The sequence below is a fragment of the Pan troglodytes genome, chromosome 22 (genome assembly GCF_028858775.2).
Source record: "Pan troglodytes isolate AG18354 chromosome 22, NHGRI_mPanTro3-v2.0_pri, whole genome shotgun sequence".
In the NCBI taxonomy this organism is placed as follows: domain Eukaryota; kingdom Metazoa; phylum Chordata; class Mammalia; order Primates; family Hominidae; genus Pan; species Pan troglodytes.
The window spans coordinates 46,222,472-46,244,715 of record NC_072420.2 but is presented as its reverse complement, the minus strand read 5'-3'; the positions used below and the strand labels follow the sequence as shown (position 1 = coordinate 46,244,715).

The 22,244-nt window shown below is 52.2% G+C and overlaps 1 protein-coding gene and 1 long non-coding RNA gene across 2 annotated transcripts in view; one reads left to right on the top strand and one right to left on the bottom strand.

Moving 5' to 3' along the window:
• Positions 1-5,410: 5,410 nt before the first annotated feature.
• Positions 5,411-11,518, bottom strand: LOC129138291 (uncharacterized). The gene is made up of 4 exons (XR_008541472.2): positions 10,986-11,518; positions 7,132-10,448; positions 6,290-6,508; positions 5,411-5,693 (listed from the first exon to the last, which is right to left on the bottom strand). It is a non-coding gene; the product is annotated as an uncharacterized LOC129138291 (long non-coding RNA).
• An 8,356-nt stretch (positions 11,519-19,874) lies between these two features.
• Positions 19,875-22,244, top strand: part of SLC19A1 (solute carrier family 19 member 1) — a 47,414-nt gene continuing 45,044 nt past the window's right edge. Inside the window, exon 1 of the mRNA XM_009441640.4 lies at positions 19,875-20,233. The gene's annotated coding sequence lies outside the window, so the exon portion shown is untranslated. The remainder of the gene's footprint in view (positions 20,234-22,244) is intronic.

Here is a 22,244-nt window from a genome sequence, read left to right as displayed (position 1 = left end):
CCCTAATCACATAATGTTGACCCCTAAAGTAGCTGAGGGACTTGCTCAGTTAAAAAGGCTGGGCTGGGCCAGGTGCGGTGGCTCATGCCTGTAATCCCAGCACTTTGGGAGGACGAGGCGGGCGGATCACGAGGTCAGGAGATCAAGACCACGGTGAAACCCCGTCTCTACTAAAAATACAGAAAATTAGCTGGGTGCGGTGGCGGGCATCTGTAGTCCCAGCTACTCGGGAGGCTGAGGCAGGAGAATGGCATGAACCCGGGAGGCAGAGCTTGCAGTGAGCCGAGATCGCGCCACTGCACTCCAGCCTGGGCGACAGAGCGAGACTCTGTCTCCAAAAAAAAAAAAAAACGGCTGGGCTGGGCTGGGCTGACGGTCCCCTTCTAAAGTGGCCTCCTTCTCACTTGCTTGTCTGGTGTCCCCCCAACCCTGGGCTCCCTCTCTCCACATGGAAGCCCACCCCCCAGGCCTCTCCGTGAGCCTGGGCTCCACCCAGTAGGGGGGTCTCGGGTAGATGGACTTCCTGCGTGGCAGGAGCTTCTAGACAGCAGGAAGGGGCGGCCATAAGCCAGTTCCCGAGGACAGGTGGCTCTGGTGCAGGCTGCCCGTCAGCCCAGCCGTGGGGCACACCGGACTCGGGGCCACGTTATGGGATGAGGGCTGTGGCAGCTATCTCTGGGGAACACACTGGCCACAGTGAATCATGTGCTGGCACGTAGGGTGCACTCACCCTGCTCAAAGTCCCGGTGCCGCATCCCCCAGAATATCGCTCCCAGTTCATGATCTCCTCATCCACATGGGGTCCAGGTGAGGCTGAGGCTTCACAGGTGTGGATCCCCCTAGTCTACAATGGGACAGAATAGCTCCAAATAGCACTCCCCACTCCCAAGAGGGGCACGGGTGCGAGTGGCCACCGGCCCATAGCAATTCTGAAATCCGTCTGGGCGCAGGCCACCAGTGATCACCCCAGAGGCCCGATCAGTGGCTTTGCTGTGCCAGAAAGACAGTGCAGGTCCAACGCCCACCTCGTGTTGACCCTGCTCACCCAAGGCCTTCTCTGAGCCCACATTCAAATCCAAGCAGGCGCCTGAAGAGGGAGGTGAGAATTCGTCACTGCCTTCCCTTCATGTCTGCTGCAGTTCACACCTGGCTTCGCACTCACTGAATGGCGTGGGGCACGGGCCTGTCTCCGACAGAGATTCCCACTGGGATTGCTGCGTCACCTCCTCCCGGCTCGTCCCCACCCTCCCAGCGCTGCTGGGCCTCCTGCCCCGTCCTCGCCGTCTGGGATTTGTCCCCTGCCAGGCGTGCATTCCTGGGGCGGCATCCTGCCCTTCTCATCCTGCGGTCACAGCTGCAGGGCGGCTAAAGCACCTGGAATGGGGTGGGGACCGTGACTAGCTCCTCCTGCGCCACGTAGGGAGTCTGGCAGGGATATGACTGCCATCCAGAAAGCCTCGGGCCTCTGTGGCCCTGAGACTGGTCCTCACCAGCAGCATTTGGCAGGAGAGACGCAGTCCACTCCGCTTTCAGAGGCTTTTAGAGGCAGCTGTGTCTCCGTCAGGCTCAGGAGACAGCAGGGCTCAGCCACCAGCTAGCCAGGGACCCCATCTGGGACCCCATAACCACTGTTATGCTTGAGCCGTTTTGTACCTTGGGGCCTGTTTTTCACACACCCAGCCTGCCCTGGCAGCACAGAGGACCTCCGAGAATGTGTGTGGAACGAATGAGTGAATGTGGAAGCTGGCGGCCGGCACTGGGCACATGTCTGTTGCAGCTGAACCCCAGCCTCACATTCCAACTGCCCCCCCTCAATGGCCAGATGCCCAACAAGGAGGGTGCAGCTAGCACCAGAGGTCTTGGGCCTGTGCAGGAACCTGAAGACAGTTCTGGAACAGGGCTGCTGGCTTTGCATGCCGTCATACCCAATGTTCATTCACCTCGACTCTCCATTCAGTGCTGGCATCTCCAGGCAGAACCTCGCAGTGTGCAGGGCTTCCACTATGCCTTCCCAGTCCCCGCCACCAGGAAGGTCTCCTTGGCTCCCATGGAAATGAAGCAGTGGCCAGAGTTTGCACGAGTGGCCAAAGATCAAGTGGCTGAAGTTGCTCACTGGGAAGGACATCAGAGGCAAGTGCACCGGCATCCCGGGGCACCGACATCCCAGAGGCATCTGACATCCCAGGGGCACCCCCATCCCAGGGGCACCGACATCCCAGGGGCATCTGACATCCCAGGGGCACCCCCATCCCAGGGGCATCCGACATCCCAGGGGCATCTGACATCCCAGGTGCACCCGCATCTCAGGGGCACCCGCATCCTGGGGCACCCGCGTCCTAGGGCCACCCGCATCCCGGGGCACCCCCATCCCAGGGGCACCCGCATCCCAGGGGCACCCCCATCCCCGGGGCACCGACATCCCAGGGGCATCTGACATCCCAGGGGCACCCCCATCCCAGGGGCATCTGACATCCCAGGGGCACCCCCATCCCCGGGGCATCCGACATCCCAGGTGCACCCGCATCTCAGGGGCACCCGCATCCCGGGGCACCCACGTCACGGGGCACCCCCATCCCAGGGGCACCCGCATCCCAGGGGCACCCCCATCCCAGGGGTAAGCACATCTCAGGGGCACCCGCATCCCAGGGGCACCCCCATCCCAGGGGCACCGACATCCCAGGGGCAAGCACATCTCAGGGGCACCCGCATCCCAGGGGCAACCGCATCCGAGGGCTGCCCACATCCCAGGGACACCCCAATCCCAGGGGCAAGCACATCTCAGGGGCATCCGCATCCCAGGGCCGCCCACATCCCAGGGGCACCCCCATCCCAGGTGCACCTGCATCCCAGGGCCACCCGCATCCCAGGGGGCTCCCCCATCCCAGGGGTACCCGCATCCCAGGGCCGCCTGCATCCCAGGGGCACCCCCATCCCAGGGGCACCCGCGTCCCAGGGCCGCCCGCATCCCAGGGCACCTCCATTCCAGGGGCACCACCATCCCAGGGGCACCCCCGTCCCAGGGCCGCCCGCGTCCCAGGGGCGCCTGCGTCCCAGGGGTACCCGCATCCCAGGGGCACCCCCATCCCAGGGGCACCCGCATCCCAGGGGCACCCCCATCCCAGGTGTACCCGCATCCCAGGGCTGCCCGCATCCCAGGGGCACCCCCATCCCAGGGGCGCCCGCATCCCAGGGGTACCCGCATCCCAGGGGCACCCCCATCCCAGGGGTACCTGCATCCCAGGGCCGCCCGCATCCCAGGGGCACCCCCATCCCAGGGGCACCCGCATCCCAGGGGCACCCCCATCCCAGGGGCACCCGTGTCCCAGGGGCACCCGCATCCCAGGGGTGCTGTGCACAAGAGGTGACCCTCCCCTCCCCCGGAAGCACTCCTCTCCAGGAACTGCAGGCCAGGGTGGAGGGAACCCTGTCTGGATTGGGAGCGGGGCAGGGGGAACCCTGTCTGGATTGGGAGCGGGGCAGGGGGAACCCTGTCTGGATTGGGAGCGGGGCGGGGGGAACCCTGTCTGGATTGGGAGCAGGGGTGGAGGGAACCCTGTCTGGATTGGGAGCGGGGCGGGGGGAACCCTGTCTGGATTGGGAGCAGGGGTGGAGGGAACCCTGTCTGGATTGGGAGCGGGGCGGGGGGCACCCTGTCTGGATTGGGAGCGGGGCGGGGGGAACCCTGTCTGGATTGGGAGCGGGGCGGGGGGAACCCTGTCTGGATTGGGAGCGGGGCGGGGGGAACCCTGTCTGGATTGGGAGCGGGGCGGGGGGAACCCTGTCTGGACTGGGAGCGGGGCGGGGGGAACCCTGTCTGGACTGGGAGCGGGGCGGGGGGCACCCTGTCTGGACTGGGAGCGGGGCGGGGGGAACCCTGTCTGGATTGGGAGCGGGGCGGGGGGCACCCTGTCTGGATTGGGAGCGGGGCGGGGGGCACCCTGTCTGGATTGGGAGCGGGGCGGGGGGAACCCTGTCTGGATTGGGAGCGGGGCGGGGGGAACCCTGTCTGGATTGGGAGCGGGGCGGGGGGAACCCTGTCTGGATTGGGAGCGGGGTGGGGGGAACCCTGTCTGGATTGGGAGCGGGGCGGGGGGTACCCTGTCTGGATTGGGAGCGGGGCGGGGGGCACCCTGTCTGGATTGGGAGCGGGGCGGGGGGAACCCTGTCTGGATTGGGAGCGGGGTAGGGGGAACCCTGTCAGGGCAGGGAGGGACCAGGGCTGGGAATGCACATCGTGGCAGCTGGAGCCCTGATTCGAGTGGAGTTTGGCAGAGACACCCTGAAGACGCAGCACTTGAGTGCAGAGCTCCAGGCTGAGTGGGAGGGATGTGGGTGCAGGGTGGTGATCGGACATCCAGCCAGTGCCAGGGAAAAGTCCCATCAAAGCGACAGACTCTTTGTACAAACTGGCTCAGGGCCAGCTCAAGTTGAAGGACAAACAAGAGGTGAGCCCCAGGCTGCCCAGGCAGGCGGGTCTGATGCAGAGCTCGCGGCTGTCTGGCATCCAGGCACTCGGGCCAGAACCTGCAGCAGGTTCAGAGAGAGACAGCTGCGACGCGTCCTCACACCTCCACCAGGAAATCGATTCTGGGGTTCGGAAAGGAGGAGTGGGCCTGGGACAGCTACCCACACAGGAGCCCCCGTGGCTAAGGACGGGCCAGAGTCACACGGCGAGGACACTCACCCACCTCTGCCTGCTGGCCTCGCTGCCTGCCTGGGGCGCGTGCAGGTCCCAAGTGGAGACCACACCAGCCCCAGTCCCCCAGGCCCCGCCCAGGCTCCCTGAAGGGCAGTGAAGGCTCAAGAACCTTCCAGGCCATGCCAAACCTTCTTCCCCACCTTGGGTGTGAGACCACGCACCTTCCCCAAAAGCTGGTGCAGACATCACGGTCACCACTCACATGACCCCAAGTGCAGACTTGGTCACTGTCACCACTCACCTGACCCTGGGGAGTCCAAGCACGTGCAAAGCTCACCTCCAGCCCCGTGGCGGGGCCTGGCTGTGCCCTAGCTCCAGGCATCCAGGGTCACGTGGGCAGGATCTGAGGATCAGATCAGCAACCCTCCACCCACCTGCCACGGGGCTGTGCACTGGCCAGCTATCGAGGCCCTTTCCTAAGCCGGGACGCACCCCACGCAGCCCACCCGGGCCCCCTGAGCAGGTGGATTGTCCTGCCTCTCCTGCCTGTCACCCGGTGGTCCTCCTGCCCTGGTTCTCACCACCGGAGTCGCCAGCTCCTCCAGGTCCTTCAGGGGCCCCCAGTCGCCACCTCCCTAGTCACCCCCAGCCTCCCCCAGGCCAACTCAGGGCCCACAACACTGTTGTAATTACTTTTAAATCATAAGAAAAGAAAAAAGAAATTTTAGATCAAATAAAATGTTTTCATATATAATATTAGCACATTTGGGCTTCTTATCAACACAGACGTAAAACAGGATTTTTGATATTTTGTGGAGGGAGGGCCCACGGAGGCAGAGTGCTTGCCCCACGGCATCTTGTGTCCTGGCCGTTGGGCCACGTGGCTTCCCAGCTGGGCAGGACCCTCACCCTCTAACTCCTGGGGCTCACAGCCTTGGCAACTGTGAAACCTCATGGGTCCAATTGAGCGTCTGGATTCTTGTTGAACGGAGTTCAGGAAGGACTTTCTGATTCCGTGAAATCTTGCGGATCCGGCACAGCTGCCCTCTTCTTCCTGCCGAAAAGTGCCAATCACTCCCTGGTGTGGTGGAGCTGCCAGCCAGCTGGGTGGCTTGTGGCCCAGAGCCAGCAGCACTAAACAGAGCCCCCCACCCTGGGAGTGCCTGGGGGGCTAGTGAGGAGGCGTCCTCAGCAGGGGTGTCTGCACAGCTGAAGCCCCTCCAAGGAGTGCCCAGGCAGTGCCTACGTGGTCCAGAGAGATTTAACCCCTGGGCCAGAAGCCATAAGAGGCAGGCAAGCACTGCTTCCTGCGGGGTGAGGGCTGCTCGCCCAGACCACTGCAGCCACTGGCAGGAAGGCACGGGCTGCCCTGTGTCAGGGGTGGGATGGTGCATGGACCCAGGTCGCTCTGACGGGTCCTCCTCACCGTGAGAAGGGATGGCATCATGTGTTCAGAGGCGTGAATCAGTGTCAGGCATTGCTTGGTGCCGTGGCACGCTTTCCTGTACAGCCCGAGGCTGTCTGGGGAGAGGTGGGAACTGACCTTTCGTCTCTCTCTGCAGCATCCCTTGCCACGGGCAGCTCCCCATACGCCACCTCTTATTCCCGGCCCCTGGCCCTGCCCCAGGGGGAACTCAAGGGTTGTCTCACCCTCAAAATCGACCTGTAGGTTGATGGCCCCGAAGACCCGTGGAAACCAGGAGCATACCCCAGGCAGCTTCGGCCTCATTTTGGAGGTTCCAGCTGAGCTGAGCCAGCAGCTGAACAAGCCCACAGGCCCCACAGTGTCCTTCCCAGGTGGTTCCGGGGGGCGCACCTTTCCCTGGCAGGGACCGGGGGCTGGGTGGGGCAGAAGGACAGCCAGTGTCTCTGAAGAAGGAGAGAAGACTTTTATTGTCAACGAGAGGAAGACGGAAACAAAGGACAAAAAAAGATGTTATTGGTGAAAGCTTGGGGGATTCAGCCAACTTCTATTTCTAACAAATGAAGGACAAGAAAAGGCTTAATCAGCTAATGGAATACAGGCTGGGCCGCTAACGCGGTGTGAGGGGCCAGGGAGATGGCGTCCATGTTTGAAATATAAATCAGCTGTGAAGGCGCCAGTTTGCCAGGGAGAAACCAAGCCATGACCCCGGAGCTGCTCACAGCACCGGCCCTGCAGGCAGGGGAATGAGCTGGGCCAGGGTGCCACGTGAGGGGGCAAGGGGGCAGGGCAGGGAGCTGTATCCCAGGGTCCTCCTGCATCTGCAGCTCACGCAGCTGTAGACAAGGGCAGGATGAGCAGGGGCGCCGGGCAGGGGCCTCCAGGAGGCACTGGGAGAAGGCCCAGGGGGCCGGGGTGGAGGCTGCAAGGTCCTCCTGGGGATGGAGGCTGCAAGGGCCAAGTCTGTTGGCGGCAGTTTCACTGATGTCTGTCCATCTAGCTGTGGTGCATTCGAAGCCCTCTCAGCAGCGAGAAGACCACTATCCCCACATCAGGAACAGAAACCCACCTGCAGGGAGGGAAGCGAAGAATCCCACCAAGGGAAGCGAAGAATCCTCCTGAGGCCTGTCCAGCAGCAGGTGGGGAACTGGTGTGAAAGGAGCTTCGTGGGGAAACAGCCCGGCCTGCTCTGGGTGGTGGGTGCCCCTGTGCATGAAGTTATCAGAACCCAGAAGTAGACACCTGGTTTGTGCATTTTAGTAGAAGCTAATTAACCTCAACTACCCACATGTACATAAAATTCTCGGAACCAAATTTCCATCCTGTTGTCTCTGGAGGCAAATCCAGGAGCCCCCCCTGTGGCCCCCGGGCACTGCTTACGCACCACGCCCACACCGGAGGGCAAGGTGAGCTCCTGTGCCCAGCTAAGTGGACGTGGGAAGTATTCGTCCAGCAAAGGCGGTGGCTGCCCGTCTGCAGTGCCCATCTGCCCGTCTGCACGGGGCCAGCCGGGACACACAGGGCCAGCCGGGACACACGGGGCAGGGCCTCTCCCACCCGCTGGGGGGGTGCTGCTTTCTGGAGCGGGTCACGCTTTGGGGCCACCTTGAGAATGCGGGGGTTCTTTGTTCCCTAAGGAGACAGGAGGGACCCAGTGGTGCACACTGTACGCTGCTTCGTGGGGCTGGGTCATCCTCAGAAGTGCTTACGGTCAGGCAGGTGTTTTCCGCACAGAATGTCCACCAACCTACAGAAACCCAGAGGGCTTTTAAATTATTCTTATAATTTTTAATGAGGTAGGAGCTAAAACAGAAAAACCTGAACCACCAACAACCTGAAAGTCCCCATCACCAGAGGCAGGAGCTGGGCTGACTCCTCATCCTGCGGACATCAAGTGGTCCAGCCAGGCACTCCAGGGGAGACTGCGTGGTGGGGGGTGTGTGGAAGACACACTTGTCATGCTGGGGCAGGGCCTCCACCCCCTTCCTGCCAGCCCTGTGGCCCTGCGACTCTCCAAACAGTGCCCACTGCCTCCACCTGGGGGTGGGGCCCTTGTCGGTGTTCTCTGCCCCAGGATGGGGGGCACTGCCCGATACTTGGCTGCCCACTGAAGTGGGGGTGGGGCCGGGCGCCTGCGCACCCCCGGGGAGCACAGAGGTCAGGGAGGGCCTCCCGGCCCACACAGCTTCAGCCGGCTGGCCACCCATAGCCCCGGGCCCAAGAACGGTGCCAAGTCCTCCTCAGGCCCTGATCCCCATAAGAAGCGCTGGGCAGTTAGTGGATTTCCCCCACTCTCGGGAAAAAGGATGGAATCTAAAACTTGGGACTGTTCACCACTCTCTCAGGAGGGCACAGCAGGGAGTCTGCAGCTTCCCGCCAAGATCAGTTTAACATTGTGAAAAAGAAGCACGCAAGCCTTGAAACTTGGAGCCAAGAGAGAAAAACAGGCCCCAACCGATGGCCTCCTGTGGGGCCAGGGGTGACATCCCACAGCCCCAGGGCTCACCGAGGTCAGAACCACCTGATAGAGCCGACCCCTCCCCACACATGGGCAGTCCGAGGCCCTGGACGTGAGCAGAGGGGCCGTGAGAGCCGGGCCGGGGTGGGGCAGGCTGCTCAGGGCAGGAAGTGAGGCCCAGGACACAGCCCTGGGAAGAATGGAGTCCGGAGGGGGAGGAGGGTGGCCGGAGCGCCCACTGGAACGCCCACCGCCTCTTTGGCTTCGTTGTCCTGCCAGGGCGCAGGTGTGGGACGTCTCTCCCAGGTGGTCGGCGCGGCCGCCAGTCTGGCCTGTTAGCACGGGTGGCTCTGCAGGGGGAGATGCGGCCAGCGAGGAGAGCCCGGCAGAGCCTGAGAAACTGAAACGCAGGGTGTGCGGCCGCTGCTGGCCTTTACACTGTGGGAACAAGCAAAATGGAAAAACATTGAAAGGCAGAGAATAAACCACCACGAGGCCATTTGAAGGCCCCTCAGCCCAGCAGGTGGAAGGCGGTCCCACCTAAAACTTCTGGGCTGTGACAAACAGAATGGTCAAGGGCCGGAAGCCTCGGCATCCACCACAATGAAGCAAAAAGCCACGAAAAGAAGTGAGTGAGATAAAAAGCAAGGGCTACAGCTGAGTTCCAGAGAAATGCAGGTCACAAGGCCAGGAGGCGCTTCCTGGGAGGCAGTCACAGACCAGACCTGGAGGCCAAGGCAGAGACGTCGCACTGCACCGAGGGAGAGTGAAAGCAGCCAACATCCTTGGAGGAGACAGAGTCCCACTCAAGCAAGGGCTCTAGACATTTTTGAGGAATAAACAAAAACATTTGAATGGAAAGAAAAATAACTGAAAACATAAGTGGAAATGTTTTCCTCAGGCCTCGGAAGGATCTGTTGACACAGATGGGGACGTGCCCTGTGTTGCTTTAAGGAGTCAAAGCAAAGAAACACAGACACATGCTGGGAATGCACTTGAATCACACGGATTTTGGAAACATCCTACGTGTGTCTAATGAAGAAGAAAAAAAAAAACACGGAAAAAGTTTACCAAAAGAAACCAAAGCTGGCCTGTCCTCAATCCCCCACCCCCTGCCCTACCCCAGGTTGTCTCTGTGTGGGAAGAAAGAAAAGCAGGACCCAGGGAAGTGCGTGAAGCTTCCCCCTCTGTAAGCCTGTTTCCTCCTCTGCAAGATGGAGCTAATTACAGCCCCCGCCCATAATGCTATCGGGAAGACGAAGCAAGTTCCTGCCCGTGGAGACCTTGGCACTACCCCAGGTATGGTCAGGCACTGTATTATTATATTGTTATCATTGGCATGTATGAGCCCACAGAAAGACAACTTTAGCAACCTGAGAGCTTGATGTCCTCTCTAGTACTAAGAATGTTCCATTTAGTGCTGGCATCAGATGGGGACTTTTATGTTTCAAGAATGCCCAACTCAAACCAGCTTAAACATGAAATTGTTGATTAATATTGACTCATAACTAGAAAGTCCGGAGGAGAGCAGGCTTCAGGTACAATGTGATCAGGGTTCCAGTAACATTTATCTACAAATCTCTGCCATGCCGTGCTTCACCCATCTGTCTTATTCTCAGGGTTGCTTCCCTCCTGGTATCAAAGTAGCTGTAGTAGCTGGGCACAGTGGCTCATGCCTATAATCCCAGCACTTTGGGAGTCTGAGGTGGGCGGATCACTTGAGGTCAGGAGTTCCAGGCCACCTGGCCAACATGGTACAACCCCGTCTCTACTAAAAATGCAAAACTTAGCTGGGTGTGGTGGCGTGTGCCTTTAATTCCAGCTACTGGGGAGGCTGAGACAGGAGAATTGCTTGAACCGGGGAGGCGGAGGTTGCAGTGAGCCGAGATCGCTCCACGGCACTCCAGCCTGGGCAGCAGGGCGAGACTCTGTGTCAAAAATAAAAAAGTAACTGCAGTAGTTCCAGGCTTCATACCCACACCCCACACCAGCGACAGCGCAAGCTTCTGTCCTAGACTGCCCTGATGGCTGAAGGGCCATCCCCTGGAAGCTGGGATCAGTGAGGAGGCTGTGCTGACTGGCTCAGAGCATCAGGGCACCCACCCCTCCAGCAGGGGAGTGTGCGCACCCAGCATAACGGGGAAGTCGCTGCACCCTAAGAACAGGCAGTTGGCCTGCAAACCCAGACTCCATGCAGCCCCCTCCCCAGGTAGGAACCAGGCATCTGGCTGGCCACAAGCCGTCACGACTTCAGGGCTGGGCCAGGGCCTTGCCTCCTCCAGCCCCCCACGCCGGCTTCTGTCCTTTCCACAGTGTTAAGTCATCCTCCAACACATCTCTCAGCCCAGGGTTCAAGTCTCCTCCCTCCTCTCACAGCAGTCCTTGGGGCTGCTCCGTCTGCTGTACCTAATAGCTGGCCTTTGACTTCTGCACAGCTGGACGTTCATGCTAGAGGAAACTTTTACCTGTTCTCCCTGGAAGGAAAGCTGCAGGGACCCACACAACACCTGCAGCCTTGCTGGTGTCCTCTGCAGTTGCTTCTTTCTTTCATACGATAGAAAATAAACGGTCTCTTTTTCGTGTACTTTGTAGAAACACCGAGTCAGAGTCCGAAGAGCCCCAGGATGGTAGATAGGAAGGGGACGCTTCCACCACAGGGCACGGGAGGTTGGGGCCCAGAGAGAGTAAATCATGCTGTCAGGGTCACAGGTAGCAGTTTGTAGAACCGAATCTGACCCAAAACAAAGTCCGTTAACAGACCTTTGAGCGAAGAGCGATTTCATGAGTCACAATGCACCTGCACACTCCGTGTTTTTCTAACTGGAGTGAGGAGGGGAGCGTGCGTCCGTCTGGAAACGCTGCACATTCGTTTTGACAGGAACACGGCAGGCAAAACAATCTGATTAGTGACCCTCTGGGAGCCGCGATCCGATTAGGCCTCCCAGGCGCCTGTGCTGGCTGCCCCTGGACGGAGGTGGCTGGAGACAGCAGAGCAGGCGGAATCAGGTCTGGTTTATGTTGAAGACTAAGATGCGTCTCTGGGGATGCTTGCCAGTTTCTGCTTGGCCTTGGCAGCTTTGTTAACCTGGCAACTGGAGCAAGAGAGAGGCCTATTTGAAAAATTAAAGATGTGACGAAGGGATAAAAAGGTCTCTGGAAATTTCCATCTGAGTGCTGGAGACCAAATCTGTTCCCCCCATCAGGACAGCAACTTGGGCTGCCATCTTCCTGCCAAGAAGCTCAGCGGGGCACGTTTCCACTCAGCCTGCTGAGGAGAAGTCAGCTATTAGCAGTGTTATTTTTTAAACATGAGACGTGTTCTAAGAGAATTTAGAAGACATATTTGTCTTAAAAATTATGACTTATTCAATGCAAGCTGTTTGTTGTGTAACAAGATTGGGTGAAATGAAATCCGCTCCGATGACAGGGCTTCTGTTGGAATGTGCCACTGTAGACGGTCTGTGTTTATAGACTTGAGAATTAATCATTTTAAACTCCAGAAAAAACCCACACACTTCCGGGGTGAATGCTAAAGACAGTGCTGTGGTCCCTCTGTAACACCAACAATCCACAGACTTTACTCTAAAACCCACATTTCCAACTCTGGGGTTCCTACTTGCTTCCCGCACCCTGGCTTCACTTTATTGAGAGCACAGATTAACTGCACCCATTTAAAGTGCACAATATGATACGTAGGCACTTCTGAAACTGTCACTAAAATCTAGGTCATGAACATATTTACCCCAAAATCTCTTCCTCCGCCTCAGATTCTCTTACACTGCTCCCCTGTCCCCAGGCAGCTGTCGGTCTGTTTCCAGAGCTACTGACGGATCTCCACCTTCTAGAGTTGTATAGAAATGGACTCAGGGGGCCAGGCACAGTGGCTCACACCTGTCATCCGAGCACTTTGGGAGGCCGAGGCGGGCGGATCACCTGAGGTAGGGAGTTTGAGACCAGCCTGGCCAACATGGTGAAACCCTGTCTCTACTAAAAATGCAAAAATTACCCGAGCGTGGTGGCACACACCTGTAGTCCCAGGTACTGGGGAGGCTAAGGCAGGAGAATCACTTGAATCAGAGAGGCGGAGGTTGTAGTGAGCCGAGATTGTGCCACCACACTCCGGCCTGGATGACAGAGCGAGACTCTGTTGTTAGACTGGCCTCAGTCACGAGCACAATTGCTTTGACATTCATTCACAGCATTGCACGGGCCGGTCACTCCTTTACCGAGTCATGCGGATTGGTCATTTACTTCTTTTTTTTTTTTTGGATATGGAGTCTCGCTCTGTCGCCCTGGCTGGAGTGCAGTGGGTGCTATCTCGGCTCACTGCAACCTCCACCTTCCAGGTTCAGGTTGAAGCAATTCTCCTGTCTCAGCCTCCTGAGTAGCTGGGATTACAAGCGCCCGCCACCACACCCAGCTAAGTTTTTGTATTTTTAGTAGAGACGGGGTTTCACCATGTTAGCCACGATGGTCTTGATCTCCTGACCTCGTGATCCGCCCGCCTCGGCCTCCCAAAGTGCTGGGATGACAGGCGTGAGCCACTGCGCCCCAGCCGTCTTACCGGGTTTTAATTTCCGTTTCCCTCATGAATAATGACACTCTTTCATGTGCTTATTTGCCATAACTAAACTGTTTATTATTTTTTCTAGTGTAGTTTTTCCTTTTATTTATTTTTAAATCCTTTTTTTTTTTTCTTTTGAGATGGAGTCTCTGTCACCCAGGCTGGAGTGCAGTGGCGCGATCCCAGCTCACAGCAACCTCTGCCTCCCTGGTTCAAGCAATTCTCCTGCCTCAGCCTCCCAAGTAGCTGGGATTACAAGTACCCACCACCATGCCTGGCTAATTTTTGTATTTTTAGTAGAGATGGGGCTTCTCCATATTGGCCAGGCTGGTCTTGAACTCCTGACCTCAAGTGATCCACCCACCTCAGCCTCCCAAAGTGCTAGGATTACAGGTGTGAGCCACCTTAAAGTACTTTTTGTAACAGATTCAGATTTACAGAAAAATTGTGAAGATGGTACAGAGAGTTCCCACATACCTGGTACCCACAGTTTCCCTCATAAACATCTTCCATTACTAGGATACATTTGTTACAATTCATGAACCAATATTGATACATTGTCGCTCTCCAAAGTCCCCGCTTTATTCATATATGATTAGTTTTTCTCTAAGGCGCCTTTTCTGCCCCAGGATCCTGTTCAGAATCCCATGCTACGTTTAGTTATCTCGTCCCCATAGGCTTCTCTTGGCTGTGACAGCTTCTCAAGCTTTTCTTACTTTCGATGGCCTTGTCAGTTTTGAGGAGGACTGGGCAGGTATTCTGCAGAGTGTCTCTCAGTTGGGATCTGCTGGCGTCTGAGGTTTTCTCATGATTAAACTGGGAATATGGGGTTTTGAAAGAACACCATTGAGGTAACCCACCATCTTCAGCCAGTCATGTCAAGGATCCGTATGACCAGCATGATTGTCACCATTGATGAGGACTTTCATCACCTGGCTAAGACAGCTTGTCCGCTTCCTTGCTGAGAGTGTTCTTTCCCCTTCCAGAACAGTCCGTCTTGGAGGGAAGTTGCTGTGCCCAGCTTGCACGCAAGAACTGGGGAGTTACGCCCCCTCTGAGGCAGAGTGTCTACATAAATTACTTGTCATTCCTCCATGGAGATTTGTCTCTTCTCCTTCATTTATTTGTGGATATGTTATTGCATCCTTTATTTAGATTGGTGTGGACTTGTGGGTATTTACACTTGGGTCACGGTGCAATAACACTTCTTGATTTTGTTGCTCACATTGTTCCAGCATTGCCCGTTAGGAGCTCTTCCAGTCAACTCCTGTAGCCCTTTGACATAGCCCATCAATCTGAGGTTTGTTCTGGCATTTTATTACTACATTTTAGTACAAGATGTTCTAGTCTCATCTTGTATATTACTGGCCCCAGCTCTGGAATCCACCAGTTCTCCAAGGAACCCTGGTTCCTTTCATTGAAGAAGCGTATTGGAAACCGAGATCTGAGCATGAGATGTGCTTGTAGCTATTGAGGTGTTGTTGCTGCCAAACCCTCTCAGCTCACAGAGGAGAAAATATATCTGCATATATTAACCATGTATATATGCATATCTAAAATACTTCTCTAAGTAGCCGTAGAAATCTATACGGGGCTAAACATCAGTTCATACCAATGTCTCCAACTCAAATCTAGCACCATGTGGATCATCCCAGCTGCCTCCTCTTGCTTCTGTAACCTCCTAATAGTGAGAAACCTGGCTCCTACCATCTGCTATCCATGTATTTAATTGTTCAGTTTTCAGTATACATGTGCTGTGGTTTGAATGTGTTCCCCAAAAGTTCATGTGCTGAAACTTGATCCCCAGTGAAGCAGCGTTGAGAGGCAGGACCTTTGAGAGGTGATTGGATTAATCAGTTCATGGATGAATGGGTTATGCCGGGAGTGAGTGAGTTACTTCTCAGAAGAATGGGTCTGTTGTAAAAGCAAGTCTGGCCATCTCTTGTAAGACCCTCACCATCTGATGCCCTGTGCCACCTGGGACTCTCCAGAGGGTCCCCACTAGCAAGAAGGCCCTCACCAGACGCAGCCGCCTGACCTTGGACCTCCCAGCTTCCAGAATGGTAAGAAATAGATTTGTTTATAAAGTACCTAGTCTTAGGCATTCAGTTATAGCAACAGAAAACAGACTAAGACAATATTATGGTAGTGTCAGAACTGTTAACTCACACCTCACTGGGAGACAACTTTGTCAGCTAGAGTCCAGTGCTTACGTACTGTTCCTTTGCCTTTAGTCTTAAAGACTCCACTCATTCTGAACTAGGTCAGTGCTGTTCCCCCACTCCCTTCAGTGAGGATGTTCCATGCGTTTGTAATACAGTTAGATGGTTTTGTCACATTCTGGATTCCATCCTGAGGTCCTTGAGCTTCCTAAATGGTTTTTAAATTTGCATACAATGGGGTGTATTCTTTGTACTGTAAAGTTTCACAGGTTTTTGATAAGTTTATAATATCACATATCCACCAATACACTATCATACAGAATAACTGCCCTAAATAATCTCCCGTGCTTTAGCTATTCAGTCCTCCAGCCCTTCCCACAAACTCTTTACCACTGATCTTTTTACCAGCACAATGGTTTTGCCTTCTCCAGAATGTCATATCATTGGGGTTATAGAGTGTGTAGTGTTTTCTGCCTGACTTCTTTCACTGAGTCTTATGCTTTTAAGATTTATCAGGAATGTGTTTCTGTATCTATTGACCACATGATTTTTCTTTATGTTTATTGTGGTGAATTCCATTGATTGATTTTCCATTGCTAAACCAAACTTACATTCTTGGCATAAACACCAGTAGGTCACAGTGGAGTTTCTTTTTTATATGTTGTTGGGCATAATTTGAGAATTTTTGTGTCTACATTTAACTAAGGACAGAGCAGAGTGAAATATTTTAAATGTTGAAAGAACTCCACCAACTTCGAGTTCTATATCCAGTAAAATTATTCTTCAGTGTAAGGGAAAAATAAAAATGTTCTCAGACAAATAAAAATGGAGAGAATTAATCACCAGCAGACATGCTCTACCAGAAATATTAGAAGAAGTTCCTTAGGAAGAAGGAAATTATATAGGTCAGAAACTTGAATCTATATAAAGAAACTAAGTGTTTGAGGATGAATAAATATAAAATCCTCCCCCCCTTATTCTTAGTTGATCTAAAATACAACTATTTATTAAAAGTAATAATTATAATGATATTGGGTGATTATAGCATATAGATAAGTAAAACAAATGACAGCAATGTGGTAAGGGATGGGAGAGGACTGGGAATATTCTGTTACAAGATACTTGTAGTGTATGTGGAGCAACATAGCGTTATTTGAAAGTGGATTTAGATTAGTTGTAAGTGTATATTGCAAACTCTAGGAAAACACCTTAAAATTTTTAAATAAAAATTGATATGCAAAGAAAAGGAACATATGGAATGTGTACAGAAACATGTAAGATGCTCAGTTAAAACCAGAGAAGGCAGAAAAAGAATCTCAAATTGTGTTTTCATCTTCAACCAGTTTAAAATACTTTCTAATTTCCTTGTTCATCATTTCTTTGACTGGTGGGTTATTCAGATATCTGTTTTCAGTTTGTAAATATTTGGAGATTATTCAGAAATCTTTGTATTATTAATACCTGATATATTTCCGATTGGCCAGAGAACATACCATGATGCAGTGAATCCTTCAAATTTATTGGGAATTTTTTTTTTTTTTTTTTTGAGATGGAGTCTCGCTCTGTCACCCAGGCTGGAGTGCAGTGGTGCGATCTTGGCTCACTGCAAGCTCCACCTCCCGGGTTCATGCCATTCTCCTGCCTCAGCCTCCCCAGTAGCTGGGACTACAGGTGCCCACCACACGCCCAGCTAATTTTTTTTGTATTTTTTTAGGAGAGACGGGGTTTCACCATGTTAGCCAGGATGGTCTCAATCTCCTGACCTCATGATCCGCCCAACTCAGCCTCCCAAAGTGCTGGGATTACAGGCATGAGCCACCGCACCCGGCCGGGAATTGTTTTATGACCCAGAATACGGCCTATTTTGGTAAATTGTTTGTGTGCAGATGAAAAGAATGTGTATTCTCCTGTTGTTGGGTGACATATTTGATAAATATTAATTTGGCTGATAGTATCCTTCAAGTCTTGTCTGCCTTTACTAAGCTGTCTATCAATTTGTTCTATCAGTTATTGAAATGAGGTGTTGAAATCTCTTACTGTAATTGTTGGTTTGTGTACTTCCTACATTCTAGCTGTTTTTGCTTCATGTATTTTGAAGCTTTATTAGGTGCGTACATGGTTAGGGTTGTTAAGATCTCTTGATGAATTAATCCCTTTATTATTATAAAATAATCCTCTTTATTTCTTACAATGTTACTTATCTGATATCTACTTTGATATTGTAATAGCCACTCTGGCCATCTTTTGAATAGTGCGATGGTATATATTTTTCCATCTTTTGATTTTAAACCAATTTTGTATATTTATATTTAAAGTGTTTTTCCCTGTCAGCAACATAAAGTTGAGTCTGGCTTTCTTATCTAATCATATAATTTCTGCCCCAATTGAATTGTTTGGGCCATTAGAACATGACTGTGATTATTAATATGATTGGGTTTAAATCTATTATCTTACTTTTCTTCTTATATTTGTTCCATCTGTTATTTTTTCTTTTTTCTGCCTTCTTTTGCATTGTGTTTTTAATTCCATTTATCTTCTTTGTTGGCTTATTAGCTATAATTCTTGTTTTTTCTTTTATTTGTAGCTTTAAGATTAATCGTATGTATCTTTAACTTACGCAGTAATGTGATATTAAAATAGCATCTTTCCATCCCCTCTCACACCTTTTTTGCTGTTGTCAAACATTTTTAAACCTCACATGTTTTTAAACCTCACACTTGTTTTTTTTTTTTTTTTTTTTTTCTGAGACAGTGTCTTTCTTACTCTGTCATCCAGGCTGGAGTGTGGAGTGCAACGGCACGATCATGGCTCATTGCCACCCTGACCTCTCAGGCACACGAGGTCCTCCCACCTCAACCTCCCGAGTAGCAGGAACTATGGCACGTGCCACCATGCCCGGCTAATTGTTTGTATTTTTTGTAGAGATGGGGTTTTGCTACATTGCTCAGGCTGGTCTTAAACTCCTGAGCTCAAGCAATCCGCCCGTCTCGGCCTCCCAAAGTGCTGGGATTACAGGTGTGAGCCACCATACCTGGCCAACCTCACACATTTTTAAACCTCACAATACATCATTAGGTTTTTTCTTTTCGTTTTAAGCAGTTGGTTATCTTTTAAGGATATTTTAAAAGTAAGTTTTTAATATTCATCCACATATTTTCCATTTCCAATACTTTTTATTCCTTTGTCCAGCTTCAGATTGTCCTTCTGTCCGACGACTGCCTTTAACATGTCATATGACATTTGTCTACTGTTGATGAAATCTTTCAGTCTTTGGATTCCTAAAAAAGTCTATTTCACCTCCATTTTTAAAAGATGCTTTTCTCGGGTATAGAATTCTAACACTTTTTAAAAATCTGTTGGTACTTTCGGCCGGGCGCAGTGGCTCACGCCTGTAATCCCAGCACGTTGGGAGGCTGAGGCGGGTGGATCACAAAGTCAAGAGATTGAGACCATCTTAGCCAACATGGTGAAACCCCATCTCTACTAAAAATACAAAAGTTAGCCAGGCGTGGTGGAGCATGCCTGTAGACTCAGCTACTCAGGAGGCTGAGGCAAGAGAATTGCTTGAACCTGGGAGGCGGAGGTTGCAGTGAGCCGAGATCGCACCACTGCACTCCAGCCTGGCAACAGAGTGAGACTCCGTCTCAAAAAAAAAAAAAAAAAGAAAAAAAGAAAAAGAATCTGTTCGTACTTTAAAGAGGTTGCTCCATGGTCTTCTCACTTGCATTGTTTCCAATCAGAAATCCATCCTTATCCTTATCTTCATTCCTCTGTATGTGAAGTTTTCCCTCCCTCTAGTTGGTTTTAAGAAATTTTGCTTTAACACAAGTTTTGAGCAGTTAGATTATAATGTGACTTGGTGTTGCTTTCTTAATATTTCTTGTGCTTGGGGTTTACTGAGATTCTTGGATTTGTGGGTTTACCTTCTTCAAATCCTTGTTTTACAACTTAAAGTGCCTTAATATTACACACGCATTAGGGCACTTTAAGTTGTCCTGTAGCTCACTGATGCTCTGTCCATTTTTTAAGTATTTTTTTCTGTGTGTTTTATTTTGTACAGTCTCTATTGCTGTTGCTGTGTCTTCAGGTTCACGCATCTGTTCTTCTTCAATGTCTAATCTGTGGGGATCCCATCCAGTGTACTTTTCACCTCAGACGTTGTAGTTTTCATTTCTAGAAGTTTGATTTGTGTTTTTTTTTTTGAATCTTCAATGTGTCTCCTCCTAATACTCACTCTTTTCTTTACCATTTTGAACATAAAAATATAGTTACAATAATTGTTTTAATGTCCTTTTCTACTAAATCTACCTTCTTTGTCATTTCTAGATCTGTTTCTATGGATTAATTTATATCCTCATTTTGGGTTATGTTTTCTTTTTCTTTTTTGCATGCCCACTAATTTTTGATTGCATGCCAGACATTCTGAGTTTACTTTGTTAAATAATTGACATTTTTGTCTTCCTACAAATATTCTTGAGCTTTGTTCTGGAATGCAATTAAGTTACATGGAAACAGTTTGTTTCTCCCAAGGCTTGCTTTGAACTTTTCAGGCAAGGTCAGAACAGTTTTTAGCCTAGAACGAGTTTATCTCCCCTACTGTGGCAAAGCCTTCTGAGTGCTCCACTCCACGTCCCATGGGCCATGAGATCTCCGCTCTGACTGGCGGAACAGGCAACATTCCTGCCTATGCATGAGCTCTAAGGGTCACTCCTGCTTCTCTTTCTGATGGTCTTTCCCTGGCCTTGAGTATTTGCCTCTCACACCTGCACAGATCCGTACACACGTAGATACCGGAGGAGGATCTTCCACAGACTGTTGGAATCTGCTGTAAATTCAGCTCCTTCCTCTCTGATCCATTCACACCTAGACACTGGAGGAGGATCTTCCATGGACTGTTGGAATCTACCGTAAATTCAGCTCCTTCCCCTCTGATCCATTCACACCTAGATACCGGAGGAGGATCTTCTGCGGATTGTTGGAATCTACCGTAAGTACAGCTCCTTTCTGTCTGGGACTCCGTCCTGTGGTTTATGGCCATCTTTGCCTCACAGCCTCCCAGCTGTGTTTCCTCAGCTGTAGGAAACCGTGGTTCTGCCTGGATTCCTTTTCCCTGTGCTGCATCCTGGAAACTCTCTCCTGGTCATGAGCTCCGGCAGCTCTAGGTCTCAACCCGTTTGTTTCACGTCTCTCAGGGAGCACTGCACCACGCTGCCGGAGACCAGGCTCTGAAAACATTTTGCTTCACATATTTGCCTGTTTTTTTCAGTTGTTTCATGGGGGAGAGTGAGTCTAGGTTCTGTTCCTCCCGCGCTGTTAGTGGACGTTTTCAGAACTGGCCTTTTGAAAAACTTCCCAGAGACAGTCACAAATGTTCCGTAGTCACTGGGGCTTCCCTTTACGATGCCGATGTGGCGAATGCGTGTGGTGTCGTGTCAGTGTGATGCACCTGTGTGGTGAGTGTTGTCTGTGTATCATTTTCCACAAACATAGATTTTGGTTCATGCCTGAGCTCTCTGACTGATAACTGTCTTAAAATTAAGAGGAAACCCTTTGGAGTTAGTGTGCATTTCTGGATTTGTCTTTTTTTTTTTTTTTTTTTTTGAGACGGAGTCTTGATCTGTTGCCAGACTGGAGTGCAGTGGCGCGATCTCAGCTCACTGCAAACTCCGCCTCCTGGGTTCAAGTGATTCTCCTGCCTCAGCCTCCTGAATAGCTGGGATTACAGGCACCTGCCACCATGCCCAGCTAATTTTTGTATTTTTAGTAGAGACAGGGTTTCACCATGTTGGCCAGGATTGTCTCGATCTCCTAACCTTGTGGTCTGCCCGCCTTGGCCTCTCAAAGTGTTGGGATTACAGGCGTGAGCCACTGCACCCAGCCTGGAAGTCTTATCTTTCTTTGCTGTGCAGGTTCCCACCTTCACTTTTTATTTAATTTTTTTATTATTTATTATTTATTTATTTATTTTTTGAGATGGAGTCTCGCTGTGTCCCCAAGGGTGGAGTGCAGTGTCACGATCTTGGCTCACTACAACCTCCGCCTCCTGGGTTCAAGCAATTCTCTTGCCTCAAACTCCCAAATAGCTGGGACTACAGGTGCATGCCACCACACTTGGGTAATTTTTGTATTTTTAGTAGAGACGGGGTTTCACCATGTTGACCAGGCTGGTCTCGAACCCCTAACCTCAGGTGATCTGCCCACCTCAGCCTCCCAATGTGCTGGGATTACAGGCGTGAGCCACCGCGCCCGGCCTCACCCTCACTTCCAATGCAGAGTCCAGCACTTGCAGCTGGAACCCAGCAGGCCAGGAGTGGGAACACTGGGAGGCGCTCCGGGCCCCAGACCTGCCATATTTAATCCTGGCTGCACAAACGCAACACGTTCTAACTCGAAAGAGGTTCATTTATTACAAGTGAATGGCATGGCAAGTTACTGCAATAGAATACTCAAATATTTATTTTATACTTGGTCAATTATTTCTGGCACATCTTTTAGGGTCATTGCTCGTTCCTGTTTTACTTTGGTTGTGCTTGTCTGAAGGCATTTGCCCCCAGCTGGGTGTCGTTCAGACCTCTCGCCTCTCTTGTCTTCTCAACAAGACTCAGTGACATTTGCTCTCTCCAAGTGCACGGCAGCGGAAAATACTGTGGTTCGCAAGACAGGGAAAGTGGATTAGGCTCGGTCGTTTATTCTCCTTCTTTCCTTCTTCCTTTGCACATGGGTGGCTGGGAAGCAGCTTCGTTTCTAAGGGCAGGGAATGACCACAGCAGTGGTAAGAGCAGCAGCTGAGGCTGAGCCAGGCCATGACCATTCCCTCTGCCAGCCGTGAGAGCGCCTCTTTATCATGGAGAAAGCAGCATCAGAGAGGCCAGCTCAGAGGACAGCGCTGATTCTCTGGGGCTCGGGCGTCCCTCAGCTCCAAGCCGATTCTCTGGGGCTCGGGCGTCCCTCAGCTCCAAGCTGATTCTCCGGGGCTCGGGCGTCCCTCAGCTCCAAGC